The sequence below is a fragment of the Anas acuta genome, chromosome 26, assembly GCF_963932015.1.
Source record: "Anas acuta chromosome 26, bAnaAcu1.1, whole genome shotgun sequence".
Lineage (NCBI taxonomy): Eukaryota > Metazoa > Chordata > Aves > Anseriformes > Anatidae > Anas > Anas acuta.
In genome coordinates this window covers 2857176-2872669 of record NC_089004.1, presented here as the reverse complement: position 1 = coordinate 2872669, position 15494 = coordinate 2857176, and the positions used below count along the sequence as shown (strand labels likewise).

General features: G+C 55.0%; 1 protein-coding gene and 1 long non-coding RNA gene across 4 annotated transcripts in view; one reads left to right on the top strand and one right to left on the bottom strand.

Moving 5' to 3' along the window:
• Positions 1–7377: 7377 nt before the first annotated feature.
• On the bottom strand, positions 7378–11145 carry LOC137844907 (uncharacterized). 2 transcript variants are annotated; one of them, XR_011090040.1, is made up of 3 exons: positions 11008–11145; positions 8801–8927; positions 7378–7945 (listed from the first exon to the last, which is right to left on the bottom strand). It is a non-coding gene; the product is annotated as an uncharacterized lncRNA (long non-coding RNA). The 2 variants fall into 2 exon arrangements; XR_011090039.1 differs by having other exon boundaries at positions 7378–8927.
• Positions 10965–15494, top strand: part of CTXN1 (cortexin 1) — a 33938-nt gene continuing 29408 nt past the window's right edge. For both annotated transcript variants that reach the window (XM_068661605.1, XM_068661606.1), the window contains exon 1: positions 10965–11116. The gene's annotated coding sequence lies outside the window, so the exon portion shown is untranslated. The remainder of the gene's footprint in view (positions 11117–15494) is intronic.

Below are 15494 nucleotides of genomic sequence, written 5' to 3'. Positions count from 1 at the left end.
AAGTCCTACATCCTTCAAACCGGTGAAAGAGAAGCCCTTCCATCTTTCATGGGACTAGAGAAGAGAAGAGAAGGCTCCTCCTTTTTGCCACCCTTGGTCAAATCACCAAAGCCATAGAGGCTCTGCTTTTCTGGCCCTTACCTTCTGTATGCTGGACTTCCCTGTACAGTTCACCAGCCTCCAATGTTCTGCAGTAAAGCTACTTTTTTGAGGTGTTTGAAGGGCTGGTACTGTGACAGGCCTGCAGAGGGGACAGCAGATCCTGTTCTTCACATGGATCCAGTATCCCTAGAACAATACCAGAGCTGGGGAAGCCCCTGGAGGAAGCCCCAGAAGAACAAATACTTTCTCACAGAGCCTGGAACAGGTGAGAGGGACGTGACCCTGGGCTGCTGAGCTCAGAGAAGGTGGCACAACGCTGCCCAGTGCCTCCTTCCAGTGCTCTATCGTGTTTGGTGTCATCTCTGCTACAGAAGGGCTCTGGCAGGCCTGTTTGCCCCCCTGATGGGAGGCAGAGATAAGCAGATGTGCTTATCAGCCCTGCAGGGCAAGAGCTGGACACCAAGCACGAGAGAAGAGAAGCCTCCAGAGCAGCAGTGTTCCTCTAGCTGTCAGTGACAGCTCTCTGAGATATATCTCAGGCACAGGAGCCAAAGAAATGACTCAGGAGCGTTTTTTTTTTTTCTCCTTGGTTCTGCTTATCAGAGCCGTGCTGGGCTTGAAGGGGTGGCTGGGGAATAAATCCTCGTGTCCTGAGTGCCAGTCTGGGCGCCAGCCCTGGCACTGCCCTCCCTCCCCTTAGCCCAGCATCACCTCCCTCACTCTTCTCTCTTTCCCTTGTCTTTACTCCAGTCCTGATGTTGGGGCCAGAATGGGGCTGATCGGTGAAAGATCAGCTCTGTTGTCGCTGAGGGGGAAGGACTGGCTCGAGCGCAACTTCTCCTTGCAAGAAACTGTAGTTAAAGGAGCACCAATTAGCAGAGCCCCTCATTATCATGCCAGCCTCCCAGTGCTGAAAGCAGGAATCACGCAGTCACCGTGATTATAGACACAGCCGACTGCAAATTGCAAACAATTTGCAGCAGGGAACTCGCCTGGCTCGGTAAGGCCGTGTGTGTGTTTACGCTGCCGTGTACAGCAACACGCTCATTACGGGTTATTAATAACACGGCCCACTTTCCTAAAGAAACGTGAATCTCCCTTTCTGGCTTTTCTGCCCTGCAGTACACAAGGCTCAAGGCTCGGCCTCCCTCCAGCCCTCCCAGAGGCCTTTCTTTTCTTTCTTTTCTTTCTTTTCTTTCTTTTCTTTCTTTTCTTTCTTTTCTTTCTTTTCTTTCTTTTCTTTCTTTTCTTTCTTTTCTTTCTTTTCTTTCTTTTCTTTCTTTTCTTTCTTTTCTTTCTTTTCTTTCTTTTCTTTCTTTTCTGATCTACAGAGCCCCTTCCTGTTACTCTTTGCATCCCTCACCAAGCTGGGTCCTGTCAGTGCCTTGCCTTTCCCGATCCCGTCCCTGCACACCCAGAGCACATCCCTCTGCTCTTCCCAGGCCCTGTGTCCCTGCTTCCACCGCGGGTGCATTCCCTTCTTGCTCCTCAGGCTGCCCAGCAGGTCCTTGTTCAACCCTGCTGGTTTCCTACCTTCCCTGCTTGATTGATTTCCTAGAATCAATCTTCTCTTGTGCTCCACGGACTCCTTAAAGAGAGTCCTTAAAGAGTCTCCAGCCCTGATCAGAGGGACAGCGTCCCACGGGATCTCATCCTCTAATTTGAAGAACTGGGAGCTGGATCTTCTGAAGTCCAGGGTCCCGACTGCTCTTAGCCATGCCCATATCCCTCAAGATCACAACCTCCCCCAGGGCATGGCCACTGCAGCCCAGGCTTCCTCCAGTCTTGACCTCTTTAATCAGCTCTTCTGCATGGTGAGCACCAGGTCTGGTGAGGCTTCTCCTCTGCTTGGTTTGATACCTGGGCGAGGAATTTGTCCTCGATGGACTCCAGGAGTTTCCTGGAGTGCTTGCTGCCTGCCCCGTGGCTTTCCAAGCCAACGTCTGGGTGGTTGAAACCCCCCAGGAGGATGGGAGCCTGTGAGCACGATGCTTCTGGTGGATGGAGCCAGAAGGCCTCAGCAGCAGGGTCCCCTTGATCGGGCACCCATCACAGACCCCATCCACAATTTGTCCTTTATCGGGGTGGCCTCGAACTCTCACCCACGAGCTCTCAACCTGTCTGTGGCTCTTTCTCAGAGGCAACTCTTCACAATCAATCCCTCCCCTAACGCAGAGGGCAACACCCCCCCTCCTTGGGATCCTTTCAGGAGCAGGCTATACGTGACTGTCCTGCCACGGCCTTCAGGATGGCCACGACGTCTCCCTCAGTGCATTTTTGCCCTCAAAGCCTCCGTACTCCGTGCCGGTGTGTGTGTGGGGGGGAAGGAGGTGTTAGAGGGGATGGAGCATCCTGTGGTTTTGTGGTTGTGACGGGTGAATGAGTGGCTGTGACCTGCTGCAGTGGGAAGCCCCGGCTCTGCTCAGCAGCTCCTCATTTGAATGCTAACGAGGCCCTGCCAGACAGGGTGGTTCTCTGCTGCGGGAAGGCACGGCAGTGATGGATGACGCTGTGCTCCCAAACCTCACTTCCCAGCTCCTTATGCAAAGCAGCCTCACCCTGAGCGAGCACAGGATGGTCCCAGAGCAGGGAAGGTCCTGGGACCCTGAGGATTCCTTCCCACCACACCCGGAGCCCCTTTCTTTGCCTAAGAGCTGTGCAAAGCAGCCCTGGCCTCCCAGCAGCGTTGTTCATGGGGAGACTCCGTGCCCTGATGCCCTGACAAGCCAGGCACCGGGCTGGCATCACAGAATAGTCCTGGCCAGCAAATGTCTGACTTTTTGAACCACGAGGCTGTGAGCAAGGCTCCTTGCAGCCCAGATCTCCAGCTGGGTGCAGCACACAGGCACCCCTGGGCCCCCATGGGTTCCCAGTCCCACTCTGCAAAGGGGACCAGGAGCACCGAGTGCCCCTTGGGTGCTGAGTATCAATGTGTAAATGTTTCCCATCACAGCAGATCACACACTCCTGGTTTTTCTTGGAGGGATGCAAGGGATGCAAGGCAACGCCGGGGGTCCTGCAGGGAGAGCAAGGGGTGAGGGTCGGGATTGCAGTCCTTAGGGGTGCAGGATGGACTCAACCCACCCAAGCAGCACTGTCGCTGTTCCACACACACCATTTTATCATGAACATCATCTGCTGACATAACACAACATCGTAACAACATCAAGGAAGAGCCACTTGGCTTCCTACTCACACCCCCCTGAAGGTAAGCCATGGGATTCTGGAAAGGGGAGAGGTTCATGCCATAAATATGGCAGAAAGTTGAGCAAAAAAAAAAAAGGCAGAAGGCAGCAGACACAGGAATAGGGGAACTTTCCAGAGAAGACCGGCCCGAGAGGTCTGAGTGAAAGCAGCAGCAGGCCAAGCCAATGCAGGGAGGGGAAAGATTTTTCTACGTTCTGTTTGCCTTTCACAATTATTATAAATTCAGGTTCTGTCTGGATCTGGAGACTGTCTGGAGGCCAGAGGGCACGGCGCTGCCAGCAGGAGGTGAAGGAGAGGCAAAGCAGATCCTCTGTGGTTCGCCAGGCACAGGAGGGGGCTCAGACAGGGCAGGAGCCCAGCGCGGTGCCAGGCGCCGTGCTCGGCCCTATGGCAAGAAGGGGGGCACGTCCCTGGGGAGATGGGATGGGACCGACAGCAGGCTGGGTGCAGATATAGCCGGGCAGCTGTGGGACTCAGAGAAGGATAAATTTGTAATTTATTGCGCAGAGAGGTATTGGCATGCCAGGCTTGGACCCTCTGTCTAGGTGGGGGGGCTGAGCAGCACCAGGGCTCTCTGCAGGCCCCATCTCTCCTACGCCTGCTGCCAGGCCCCAGCTGAAGTCTGTCCAGCACCATTAGCTCAGGCCATCCTGGCAGGAACTGTCTGCCTCGCTAATTTAATGAGCCCCCGGCTTAACGCATGGTGAATTCTGACATAAATAAAATAAAACGTGTCAAAGTGCAGCTTCTTTCCAATTACAATTCATTAGCAAGCTCTGAGCCACCGGCCTGACCACGGTCAATAATCCCAGTTGGGGAAGAGCAGAGGAAAAGCAATTTATAATTTTCCCCAGGCGTTTCGGGAGGAGGCAGGAGCATCTCACACCGGCACGGCCTGAGCAGGACCTGCCTCCCCCAGGAGGTTCCCACCTGGCTCTGGCCTCTGCGTGTAACCCAGGGATAAGGACACGTCCTTTTTCTGTCCTCTGGCCCCTCCACGATGTAGGGACGCACTGGCTGTTGGGATCTTGCTGGGACCTGACATGGATCGGCCGTGGCAGGGCATCAGCTTAATGGGGATCTGCCTGGGTTCCCCACGTCCCCTCTTTTTCTAAGAGCTGTTGTAGGACTGAGCAGCTGATGTTCATTTCTCTCATTTTTCCTGTTTCAGTCCATTGCCTTCTCCTAGACAGGGAAGGAGCAGACCCTTCTGCCCCTCCTGGGCATCCCAGTTTCCCTAAGAGATGCCAGATGGGGGCAGACACATCTCAGGAGCCGACCCCTGGATTCAGCACGTGCCTTTTGGAGCTCGTGGCCCACGCAGCTGCAATCCTGCTGGGGGTGGCTGGAGCAGAGCCTGCTCTGCCCTTTGGGGCTGCCACCAGGACCCAGCAGGCTGACCTTTTGGGATTGGGGCTGTTTTGTGGATGTGACAGTGGCGTGGGGGATTTGAGCATGGCCATCTGTTCCACTCGGGTTGTCTGGAGGTTTTGGAGACCAGAGATGGAGGCAGAAAGCTCCAAGCTGCTGTGGCCCAAAGCAGCCTTTTGCCAAAAGGGAAGATCCAACAGGGAGGTGGCTCCTTGGAAAGCCGTGGTCACCCTGTGAGGCTCATTGTGCCAAAGGGGGACTTGTAGGCATGGGATTTCTGCTTGTCCCTCAGCAAACCTCCCTGGTTGGGCTTCACAGACTGAGGGTCACTGCAAACTGGTGCCCTGGCTGCCCTTGGGCACTGCTGCATCCACCCAGGGGCTTTGCGCCAGCTCCCCTGGCTGCCCGCTGGGGTAACTCACCACCTACATTTTTGAGATGCCTCCTGCTCTACTGCTCTGCTGCTCTACAAACGATCCCCCTTTCTCTCTCCTGCTGCTCTTCTGCAGCAGCTTGAGCCCTGGCACACTGTGGCGAGGAACATCCTTTCTTCTGAAGTTGTTCTCAGCCTGCAGGAGACCTTCAGGAGCCTGCGAGGACTTCTCAGTTGCAGTAAGCTCCTAAGAGGTGTCTGGAGGAGGCTGAGTGTGGGCAGATGGAGACAGAGCTCGGAGCGAGCTGGCAGCTTTGCTGGAAGGGCTGCGATTCCTGGAGGTGCCGGGAGCGGGGCCAGGAAGGAATCGGTCTCCAGCTGCTTGTGTGAGGAGACCATGGCAGTCTGCATGCAGCTAGGATGGGCAGCTCTTACAGGCGATGCTGAAAAATGGTGAGAAAACTTAGTTCTTACATCTCCCCGGTGTGGGAGAGGACGATCTGACTTCTCCCTGGTTTGGATTCAACGAGGGCTGAATAAATTCCGGTCTAAGCTCAGCTGTCCTCGACACTGTTCAGGTTCAGCTTGGCCCGAAGCAATTCTGTGTTCCTTCTGGATCAAATCTATCAGGATTTTACAGCAGTGCTCAGGCTCAGCTCAGATTCAAGAGGAAAGGAGCAATTCACACAGGTTATTGTTATCATCCAGAGCAAAAGCTCGGATTTTAACAGTGAAAGTGGTTGAATTAAGGCACAAAGTCCTTGGGAGGTGGTGGCATGTCCTGCTAAAAAGGTCTTCAGGTCTGAATTAGGTGACTTTCAACAACACATCTCGACCAGACGTGTAGGTACATGGCCCCGGTGATACGGGAACTCAGGCTGGATGATCCCACTGCCCCTTCTGGCATTAAATACCCCACCACTGTTTGTGTGTTGTGGTGCTCCTGAGAGCCTGTGGGGAAATGGGATGGGTTGGGGACCTCAGACCTTCCCATACCTCCTGCTCTCAACTTGTTACCTTCAGACACGGGGCTTTGCTCTGCTGTCCTAATTACTCCCACGGTGTTTGAGTTTGGGCAGTTGGTGTTTAGTCTTTGTACTGATGATTTTGTTCCAGGCATTTCCATTTTTTTTTTGCTTGATTTTGATTAAATGTGATGATCAGGATAGATCTTGAACGCATCACAAGCAGCTTTCTAGGTGCACTTTGGTGCTCTGTTCCTCACCCAAACAGCACATATCAGGCACGCAGCCCATGCTGCCAGATGAAAGTTTTCCTCTCTGGTCTTCCTGCCACTGGGATTGTAGTTTTTTTTCAGGACATACAATGTGTTCACTGTCAAATTGCAGCTACAAGGAAAGAGCTGTGCCAAAAAACTTTGTTTAAGAAAAGTTCCTTAGAGGTAGATTTTTTTTTTTTTTTTTTTTTTTTTTTTTTTTTTTTATAATTAAGTGTATTTAATCTCTGAAATGCACCTGCCTTTTCCAGGTTTGTGGAGCAGAAGGGTTTTGTGCTGTGCTGTCTCTCAAGATGCTCATATCATCTGCTGAAGCCTCATTTTAGCAGCAAATTGCTCCAGAATGATTCTTCTCCTTTAGTAGATGGGCTAAAAGAGCTGTGAGTTCTTCCAGAGTGCTCACACGGTACGGGGAAAAAAAAAAAAAAAAAGTAGCTTCTTTGAAGCAAATGATTTGAAAACAATTTCTTGATGCCAAAGAGCATGGAGGGAAATACCACATTGAAAAATTCCTTCTGAAATGAAGCATTAAGGAAGGGGAAGAGCTGAAGGCAGAACGTGTCTCACCTACACGTGGCTGTGCTCCATGGCTACAGGGAGGCTGCTCCCTCTGTACCAGGGAATTGTAAAGGTGTTAAACCATCTGTCAGTGACAAGACCCCCAAAAGCTCGCAGATACCTTTAGAAAAACCTTCAGGATGTCCCAGGCTGAAGGAGAAGAGGTGAGGGTTGGAAGAGGCTTGAAAATCCCCCAGGGAGGCAGGATTCGGCGTACCTGCGTTACCTCTTAAAAACCACTGTGATTTCATGCAGTTTTTGTACTGCTTGTTCTCAAACAACTTGTAACAGAGAAATGGCTACAGGTGAATAAATTAATTCTATTATTATCCTTGATCTAAATCGTGTATTTTCCTTACATGCTTTCAGTTGAGATGTTTTCTAGAGTGCTTTTCATTCATTTTCACCCTGCTGCTGCACTGCTACTAATTGGAAGCGAACCGAAGCTATTTGATGGGATTTACATATATTTCAAAAGAGAATAACATCACAAACATTTCGATTTTTAAAAAGCAAATGCAGCAAAAACTTAATGTAACCGCTTTCTTAAAACATATTGAAAATATAGGATTTTGTAAAAAAAAACAACTTTCTTACAGAATTCTTTTGGAAAGGATGCAATGCTCAGTTACAACAGCCTGATGAGCTCTAGTTGTGGGGAGCTCTGTAACTGTGCAATAACGGCAATTACCATGAAATAATTGCAATAACTGTGCAATAACTGCAATAACCATGCAACAACTGCAACAACCATGCAATAACTGCAATACCTGTGCAGTAACTGCAGTAACCGTGCAATAACTGCCCAGACAAGAGAAGCTCTTCGGCACACGCTTAGATCTCCTTGGGGACACGTGCCAAGCGCTTGCAGCAGCAGGTGGTGCTTGTGTTTCCCTGCCAAGCCCACCTCACCCTCTGTGTGTGGGATGGTTTCTCCTCCAAATGGCAGGCGTTTATTTTTGTCCCTGGCGGTTGCTGTGTGGGTCTGCTCTGAGCATCCAAACCCTACCCCGATGGAGGATGAGCTCCTGCAGTCCCTGTTGACACCACCGTGTCTGATTTCCCTGGAAACATCGTCCATGCTCTGGCACAGGCTCCTGTAACCATAGATACACACAAGCAGTGCATGGCGATGCTTTTCCGTGTTTTTCTCTTAGATACTGCCAGCCTCCTCAGGTAGGCAGTTGCCTGGTCTGCTCCCCGAGCAAGGCGTCTCTCTGCAGGGCTGAATTTTTTTAAAGCAGATAGAAAATGTGAATTGCACAACCAAAGCTAAGCAGCCCTTTCCTGGGCCCCGGTGATGGGGGTGCATGCGGTTAAAGCTGGTTTTTGCTCTGAGCTTCCCACTGGCTTTGAAGCAAAGGCCTCTGTCTCGCTTGTGGGCACCTATTCCTAATTAATGGGAACCCCAGAACGAACCTGACCCCGGCTCTGCCTTGGACAGAGCAGCTGAGCAGCTCCGCTCCTCTCTCCTGGGAGCCAGTCCTCCCAGCTTCGGAGCAGGATGGGAGAAAGGATGAGGACCACGTGCAGTGGGAGCTCAGCTGTGCCCAACGTGGGATTTTAGAAGCTGCAGACCACTGCCCTGTGTGATTTGAAGGGTAAATATCAACAGTGTACCCCAAAGGGTGTGCCAGCAAGGACCTCCCTTCACCCCATCAGTTCCCTAAGAGCTTTGGAGGATTTTATTTAAAAAACAAAACCAAAACACCTCCAGTGTTGGACACAGGGATTAAGGCTCCCCAGATCCCGGTAGGAATGGTTTGTCTGGGATTCCTCGTGTGCAGAAATAAGCTCTGGGGATAAAACTGGAAGGGGCCTGCGGGACGTGTGGATTTCGTAGCAGCCGTGACTCATCCTGGTCTTGGCAAGTGCTGGAGGGCCAGAGCTCAGACAGCCCCAGAGCTGGTACGGAGCAGATGCCAGCCCTCGAGGATGCTGCGGAGACTTACCGCATGGCTCTGCGGGGGGACGGATTGTGTGGGTCCTGCTTTTGCTGTTTTCCAGCCATGTTTTTGTCCCTGCTCCTCCTCCCAAAGGACATGCAGCCTCTGCAGTGCCTGGGAGATGCAAGAGGAGCTGGAGGAGGAGAGCAGAGTGTGATTTAGTCTCACCACAGCATGGTCACTCCTGCCTCTAGTCTCAGCGCCTGTCCCACCCTCTAGACCAGCTCGTCGTGGTAACCCCACAAAAATCTTGGGATTTTTCTGGGATGTAAGAGAGGGAGACAAAGCCTGCCTGCTCCCTGCCCCCCCCAAAAAACGATGCTGAGTGCCTGCAGCATCCACGGGGCAGAAACCAGGACCCATCCTGGAGAAGAGACCAGCTCCAGGGAGCCGTGGTGCTTCCAGAAGTGGGGGCCAAACCTCCCTGGGTGCTGCTGCGTGGTGGAGGGGTCGTATGGAGAAAGTGGCTCCTGGGTGACAGCCCCAGGCCTGTGGCTTCATGCTGGCACTGGTCTGGGGGGTTTCCAGTCCCTCCCCATCACAGTTCATCTGTGCACATCCTGCAATTCCCCCGAGCTTGCTTAGCCACACCTGGGGTATTATCACACCTCTGTAGGCACGGGACCGGCATGTGGTGAGCATTTAATCTGCTCCACAGGGACTTAGGAAAAAAAGGATTTTGCAGGAAGGTGCCTGTGCTGACATCAGACGTGTCACAAATGGGTAACATTAAAAAACTTGAGTGTGTGAGGGAGACGTAGCACTTTGACACAGGCCCATGGGCATGGACTGAGCACCTGCAGAATTTACTCTGAGCCCAGTCATGCCCACCAGAAGTAGCCACAGCTTCAAATGCCCCTCCAGTACATTTTTTTTTCTCTGTATATCTATCCTGCACCTTTGCAGAGGACAAAAGCCCTCTGCTGTCCCCAGCCCTGAAACTCCCCTGGGGTTGCCCCAGCAGGACTGGGGGAGCTTTCGCTAATCGTTGTCAGCAAGGTGTGCTCCCAGCTGAGAGCTGGTGCTGAGCACGAGCAGCAGCAGTGCTGCATCTGACGGGGAGCTCCTCCTGACCAAAAACCCCGTGGGGCCTTTGCTTGGATCTTTCTTGCCTGCCCCAGCAGACTGGTCCTCTTTTAAGCCATCCCCTTTGCCAGCATCCATGGGCTGCGCCTCCTCCCTTCTCACCCTGGTGCCCACCCACACCTCCCTGCAGCCACATCGCTCCCGTTGGTCCCAGTGGATACTGGGGGACCCCTGGGATGGATACTGGGGGACCCCTGGGATGGATACTGGGGTACCTTTGGGATGGATACTGGGGGACCTTTGGGATGGATACTGGGATGCTCCCGTTTGCTGTCCCCTTTGCACAGCTGCCCCTCCTCAGGGTGTTGCCCTGCTTCCCTGCACCCTCCCTGAGAAATCACCCCCTGCACAGCACCACCCCATGCGCCCCCCTGCTCCCCCGTACCCCCTGCATCTTAGACGCACGCTGGTCCCTGCCCCACAGCCCCCACCCCTCTCCTGTGTCCCCACAGAAATCCCCCACCCTGCGCCCGTTCCTGTGCCCAGCTCAGCACCCCAACACCGTGCTCGGCCCCCTGCATCCTCACGGTACCTCCCCAGGACCCCACAAACCCTCGCAGCACCCTGGCCACCCCCCCAGAGTACCACACGCACCTGCATCCCCCTCCGTGTGCAATGCACCTGCACCCCCCCTTCTCCCCCTCCGTGTCCACAAAAACCCCACAGCCCCACTCCTCCCTGCATCCCCGCCCCACCCTGCACCTCCAAGGACCCCCCACACCCTCCAAGGACCCCCCACGTCCCCCGGCTCCCCCACATCGCCCTGCACCCCCGGGGCTCTCGGGAGCACCGTATTCCCCCGCATCGCCCCCCCCCGCTCCCCTTGCACCCCCCCAACCCCCGCATCCCCCCGGCCCCCCGGGGTACCCCATCACCTCCCGCACCCCCCCGTTAGCCCATTCCCCCGCAATCCCCCCTTTTTCCTCTCCCCCCCGCTGCATCCCCACAGCAGCAGCGCGACCCCCGCATCCCCCCCCACCCCCCCCCCCCTCCCTCCACTCCCGCAGCATCCCCGCTCCTCCCGGCCCCGGCCCCACCCCGGAGCATCCCCCACGCCCCGGTTTCTCCCCCCCCCCTCCCCTCGGATCCCCGCAGCCCAATCACGGCGGCTTTGGACGAATTCAAACCCCGCAAGCTCTGCCGCTGCCGGTGCCGCTCCTCTCTCCCCCAGCTCCCCCGGATGGGCTCGGGGAGCCCCGGGGCGGCCGCGGCCCCTCTCCGCCGCCCGGAGCTCAGGTGAGCCGGGGGCTGCCACCGGGGTTTTGTGTGTGTCTGGGGGGGCTCCCGGCAAAGTTTGGGCTCGGTGGCACCGGGGGAGGCGGCAGAGCACGGCCAGGATGCGCCGGGCACCGCCCGCCGGCGGCTCCGCAGGGGCGGCGCGGGGCGTGGGGGGGGGGGAAAGCGCCCCCGGTGCCCGCAGCCCCCGGTGCCCGCAGCCCCCCGGCCCCGCTCCCGGTTCCGAGCCGGTTGCGGCTGCCGGGGGCATCGCCCCCCCTGCGGTGTGCCCTGCAGAAATTGGGCAGGGGGGGGCTCGGGGAGGTCGGGGGGTCTGAGCTAGCCTCGGGGGGCGTAGGGGGGAGTTAAAGGTTTTTTTTTTTTTTTTTTTTTTTTTTTCGGGGGGGGGGGGGGAGAAATGTTTGTTGCTGCCACATCGGAAAATCGGGATGGGCCTTTTCTTGGGGGAGAAGTCAGAAATTGGGGATTTCTGCAGCTTGCAGCAAAACTGCTGGTTTTGGAGTTCTCACAGCCGGGAGTGATGGAGCGGCTGCGAGACCCCTCCGCTGAAGGGCCTCAGGGAGCACCCACCCTCTGGGGCTGGAGTGCTGCTGTGAATTTTGAAGAACTTTGAGCTAAATTAAGTTGATTTCTGCCTTCTGGAGCTGCGGTTCTGTCTGGAAGCAGGGGAGAACTGCACAGACCCTTGGGATAAAGGAACAAGGCAAAGAGCAAAATCAGCCCCAGTGAGGAGCGGGTGAAATTCCGATTTCAGCCTTCATAGGAAGAGTTGGAGCTGCAGGAACTCTCCTTGCAGTGCTGGGTGTGTCGGCGAGCCCAGCCCATGGCAGAGGGAATTTATCTCTCCCAATCCGTGGAAAGCCAGCGGGGAGACTGGGCTTGGCACAGGCAGTTTTTGGTGCAGAGCCTCATGTTAAACACGAGGGTAAAAGCCGTTGGCAGCAGTGACAGGTATGGATCTGACAGTGTCTGTAGGCTCCCCGGCACTTGACTTCAAGCTTCAAATCCGTGCCATTCCAGGATCCATCCTTCTTTTTCCCAGCTATTATTATTTACCATAAATCTGCCCCAAAATAAAGGATGGAAAACCTTTAGGAGGGCAGGGCAGACCTGTGTGCAATAGGAGGGGAAGCACGATTCGAGTTCTGGCTACTTAACAAGTTTCACCCTCTGTGCACTGCAAATGCCTCATCACCCCAAGCTCAGATCGTGGTCCTGTAACCAGGCATTCACGGCTCCGATCACTTTGCCTGGTTTGATCTCTGCTGGTTTGGGGCACAGATTTAGAGCTGAACAGAACCACTGCACCCCGTGGGACCTTGGTGTCCCAGGAACACTCGAGTTGGGGTTAGGCAGGCAAGGCGGTCTGGCTAGGACTATGCCAGGCCAGGATTTGCAGCTGGGCGGTGGCAGAGGTGCAAACATCTTCCCCTTTTGCTCTGCAGGTAGTTCTCTCAGTGCCATGGTAGGGCTGGTGGATGCTCGGGAAGGTGTCTGCAGCCCTGGCTGCCACCAGGTTGTCCTGGTAGGAGGACTGGGTGAAGGCAGCTCTGTCATGGTGCATCTCTGGCCTTGCCTTTAGCAATTCAGCGCTGGTTTGGTCCTCGCTGTCAGTAAACACCCAAATCTTTGGGCAGGACTGTGCTCTTCCCCAAACCCCAAGGAACCCTTGGGGAGCCTCTGTGGGACATATGCTCAGGAGTGCTTCCCATGGGTCCAGTTCCAGAAAGGGAAGGGACGCCTGGCACTGACTGCAGGATGTAAGCACATCACACGGGTACAGCGCCCAGCCTGCAGGTCCCCCTGGAAATGACTTGGCACTGCTCTGAGGATGCACAGCCCCTGCCAAGCTGCTCCCTGGGCTGGGAGAGGCCGGCTGCTCGTATCAGCATGCTATTTACCTGTTGAAAGTGGTGCTGGCAGGGCAAGGTCTTGCTGCCTTCCTCACTGTGCTTCTGCCAGAGAAATCTGCTCTTTATTCTGGTGCTTGATGAGCTCTGCTGCGCTGTCTGCAGCCTGGCTGGGGCAGCTTTCTGTCCTCGGGGGATGGAGTGGGCTGCAAAGCAGTGACCAGCACTTCCTTGGTGATCGTAGAGAGGTCAGGGCTGGAGCAACAGCAGGCTGTGGGTGGGTGCTGGAAAGCCACGGGGATGCAGCAGGAGGCTCGTTTTGTTGGCTGTGTGGTGTGCTCATGGAGGCTGACATGGGTGAGAGAAGCCGGTGGCATCCTCTCCTGGCTCTGTACTACCTCATGGTGCAAGCTGTCTGTAAATCCTGAGCTGATGTGTTTTCTGAACAGCTGCTTCTACGAGGAAAGCGCTGTCGAGCTGTCAGGTGCCTGGGAGCTGCTCTGATTTCACTGCAAATATGCCTACAAAGTAAAATTGATGGATCAGAATCTAATATTCTGAGGGGGAACTTAATGGCCATTAAACTGCTTCTTTCCTGCTTTGAGTGCAGATCTACTACAATTAAATGAGGGGATAAAGGCATAGAGGCAGAAGAAGAGGGCTGCCAGAGAAGTGGCATGGGGCTGTCTGCCCCAGGGCATGGGGCCACAAGGAGGGAGGCTGCTGAGAGGCTGGTGGCAGCAGCACGAGTACCTGTCACCTGGCTGGGCAGAGCTGTGCTGACCTGAAGAATGGCCTGTAAGTAGGGCCTGAAATGCTTACATCTGCAGGGATCAGCATCCCTGACGTCCCCTGGCCCTGGGTCTGCTCTCAGCAGTGTTCTGCTCGTGGGTCTCAAGCCTGTGAACCCTTCCAAGTCCCAGACCTGCTGCTCAGCATTGCCTCGAGGTCCTTTTGATCGTGCTGTTGAGACAAGCAGACCAGATCCTTGGGCAGGACTCAGGATCTGCCTGGGCCAGGAAAGCTGGCATAAACTCTCTCTGTCCTGGCCTGTCCCATCCTAGCCAGCTGGAGCAAAGTCCTTACAGCCTGTGCTGTGCTCCTGGAGCTGCTCTGCTGTCCTCTTCCCTGCACAGCGGATTGCTGCCTAACTGGCATTGAAGCAGAGAACTTTGCCCAGCTTCAGGCATGTATTTTTTTCCACTCTGATCTCTGCTTGCTGACATCAGGTCTTGTTTGTGCTTCCCCTACTAAAACCAAACCATGTTCCTACCCCATGAATTTGCTGTTCTCTCAATGGCTCTGTTATCAATGCTCTCGGCCTCCCCTTCTTTCTAGCAGCTTTCTGCAGGCAGGGGCAGTTCTGGGATGTCTTGTTGATGTTACTGCCACGGGGAGGGTCCTGCTGTGTAATGCTGCAGTGCCCGTGTGTCTTTGTTTCACACCTAGTCCCTGTGTAGCAGAGCCAGGCCTTGGCTGTGGCCTGGTGGATGCCACATGTGCCTCTGTCTCCCGAACGGATCCTCTCCTGGTCAGTAGTGCCAAGGCCTGTCTGCCAGCTGATTTGGTTCAGATGCTGCAGGATAATGTTTGAGACCTGGACGTGGCAGATTCACACCCTGGTGGTGTGCTTGGTCAGTGTCACTGAACCCCCCGCTCACACTCCTTCGGCCAGTAAGAAACCCCAAGGGCAAAGCCGACAGCTGTCTGTGAGAATGCTGGTGTCGGGTCTGCCTTCTCCAAGGTCTGTCTGGAAGACCACTGGGCACTGGAATAGTGCTGTTGAAGCACCTGGATCTCACCATGGGTCTTTTCTCCATGGGCATTTCATGTGTCTTGGCTGACACCTGGGAGTAGCAGCCCTCAGCGAGCTGGACCAGGCCCGCTGGATAAAGGCCTGTGGCCTGTGGCCATGTCCTGGGGAATGGGCAAGGTCTGGCCACCTCAGCTTCTCTTCTGGTCACAAAGTACTCCATGATTTGAGGCTCCACATGGTCAGAGCCTTTTGCCCAGAGGAGCTGGCTACTTTCTGGTTTGTGGAGAATGACAACAGGTATCCGGACACACGGAGAGCCAGAGCTGGCACCCACAGGGCTGGCTGTGTGGTGGGAATTATGTTCACCGTGCCTTCCAAACCTGATGGAGCTGTCAGCAGCAGTGTCTGGCCAGGATCCCCCTGTGTCATGCCAAACCATCTTACTGTGTAGGAGAGGTGAACAAAGCCCTGATTCCTACATTCAGGCCTGATCCTCAGAGTACACAGTTCAGTAGCGCTCCACTGGCTTCTGGTGGTCTGGGTGGACTGATGGAGGAAAGATGCTCCCGGCTGCTGGATCTGCTGGGCTGGGCAGATCTGCAAAAGCGAGGCAGGCCCACAGTGCCAGTTGCAGAGAGCTTTCCTCCAGGCTTGCTCTGTCCTGCATTGGAAAGGACTGCAACTCCCCTCTCCCAACCGTGCTGCAGGAGCAGGCTGCCTGTGGGGCTCCCAGCTGACTCCTGTGATGCTGGGAGGAAAGTGGCCCATTAGG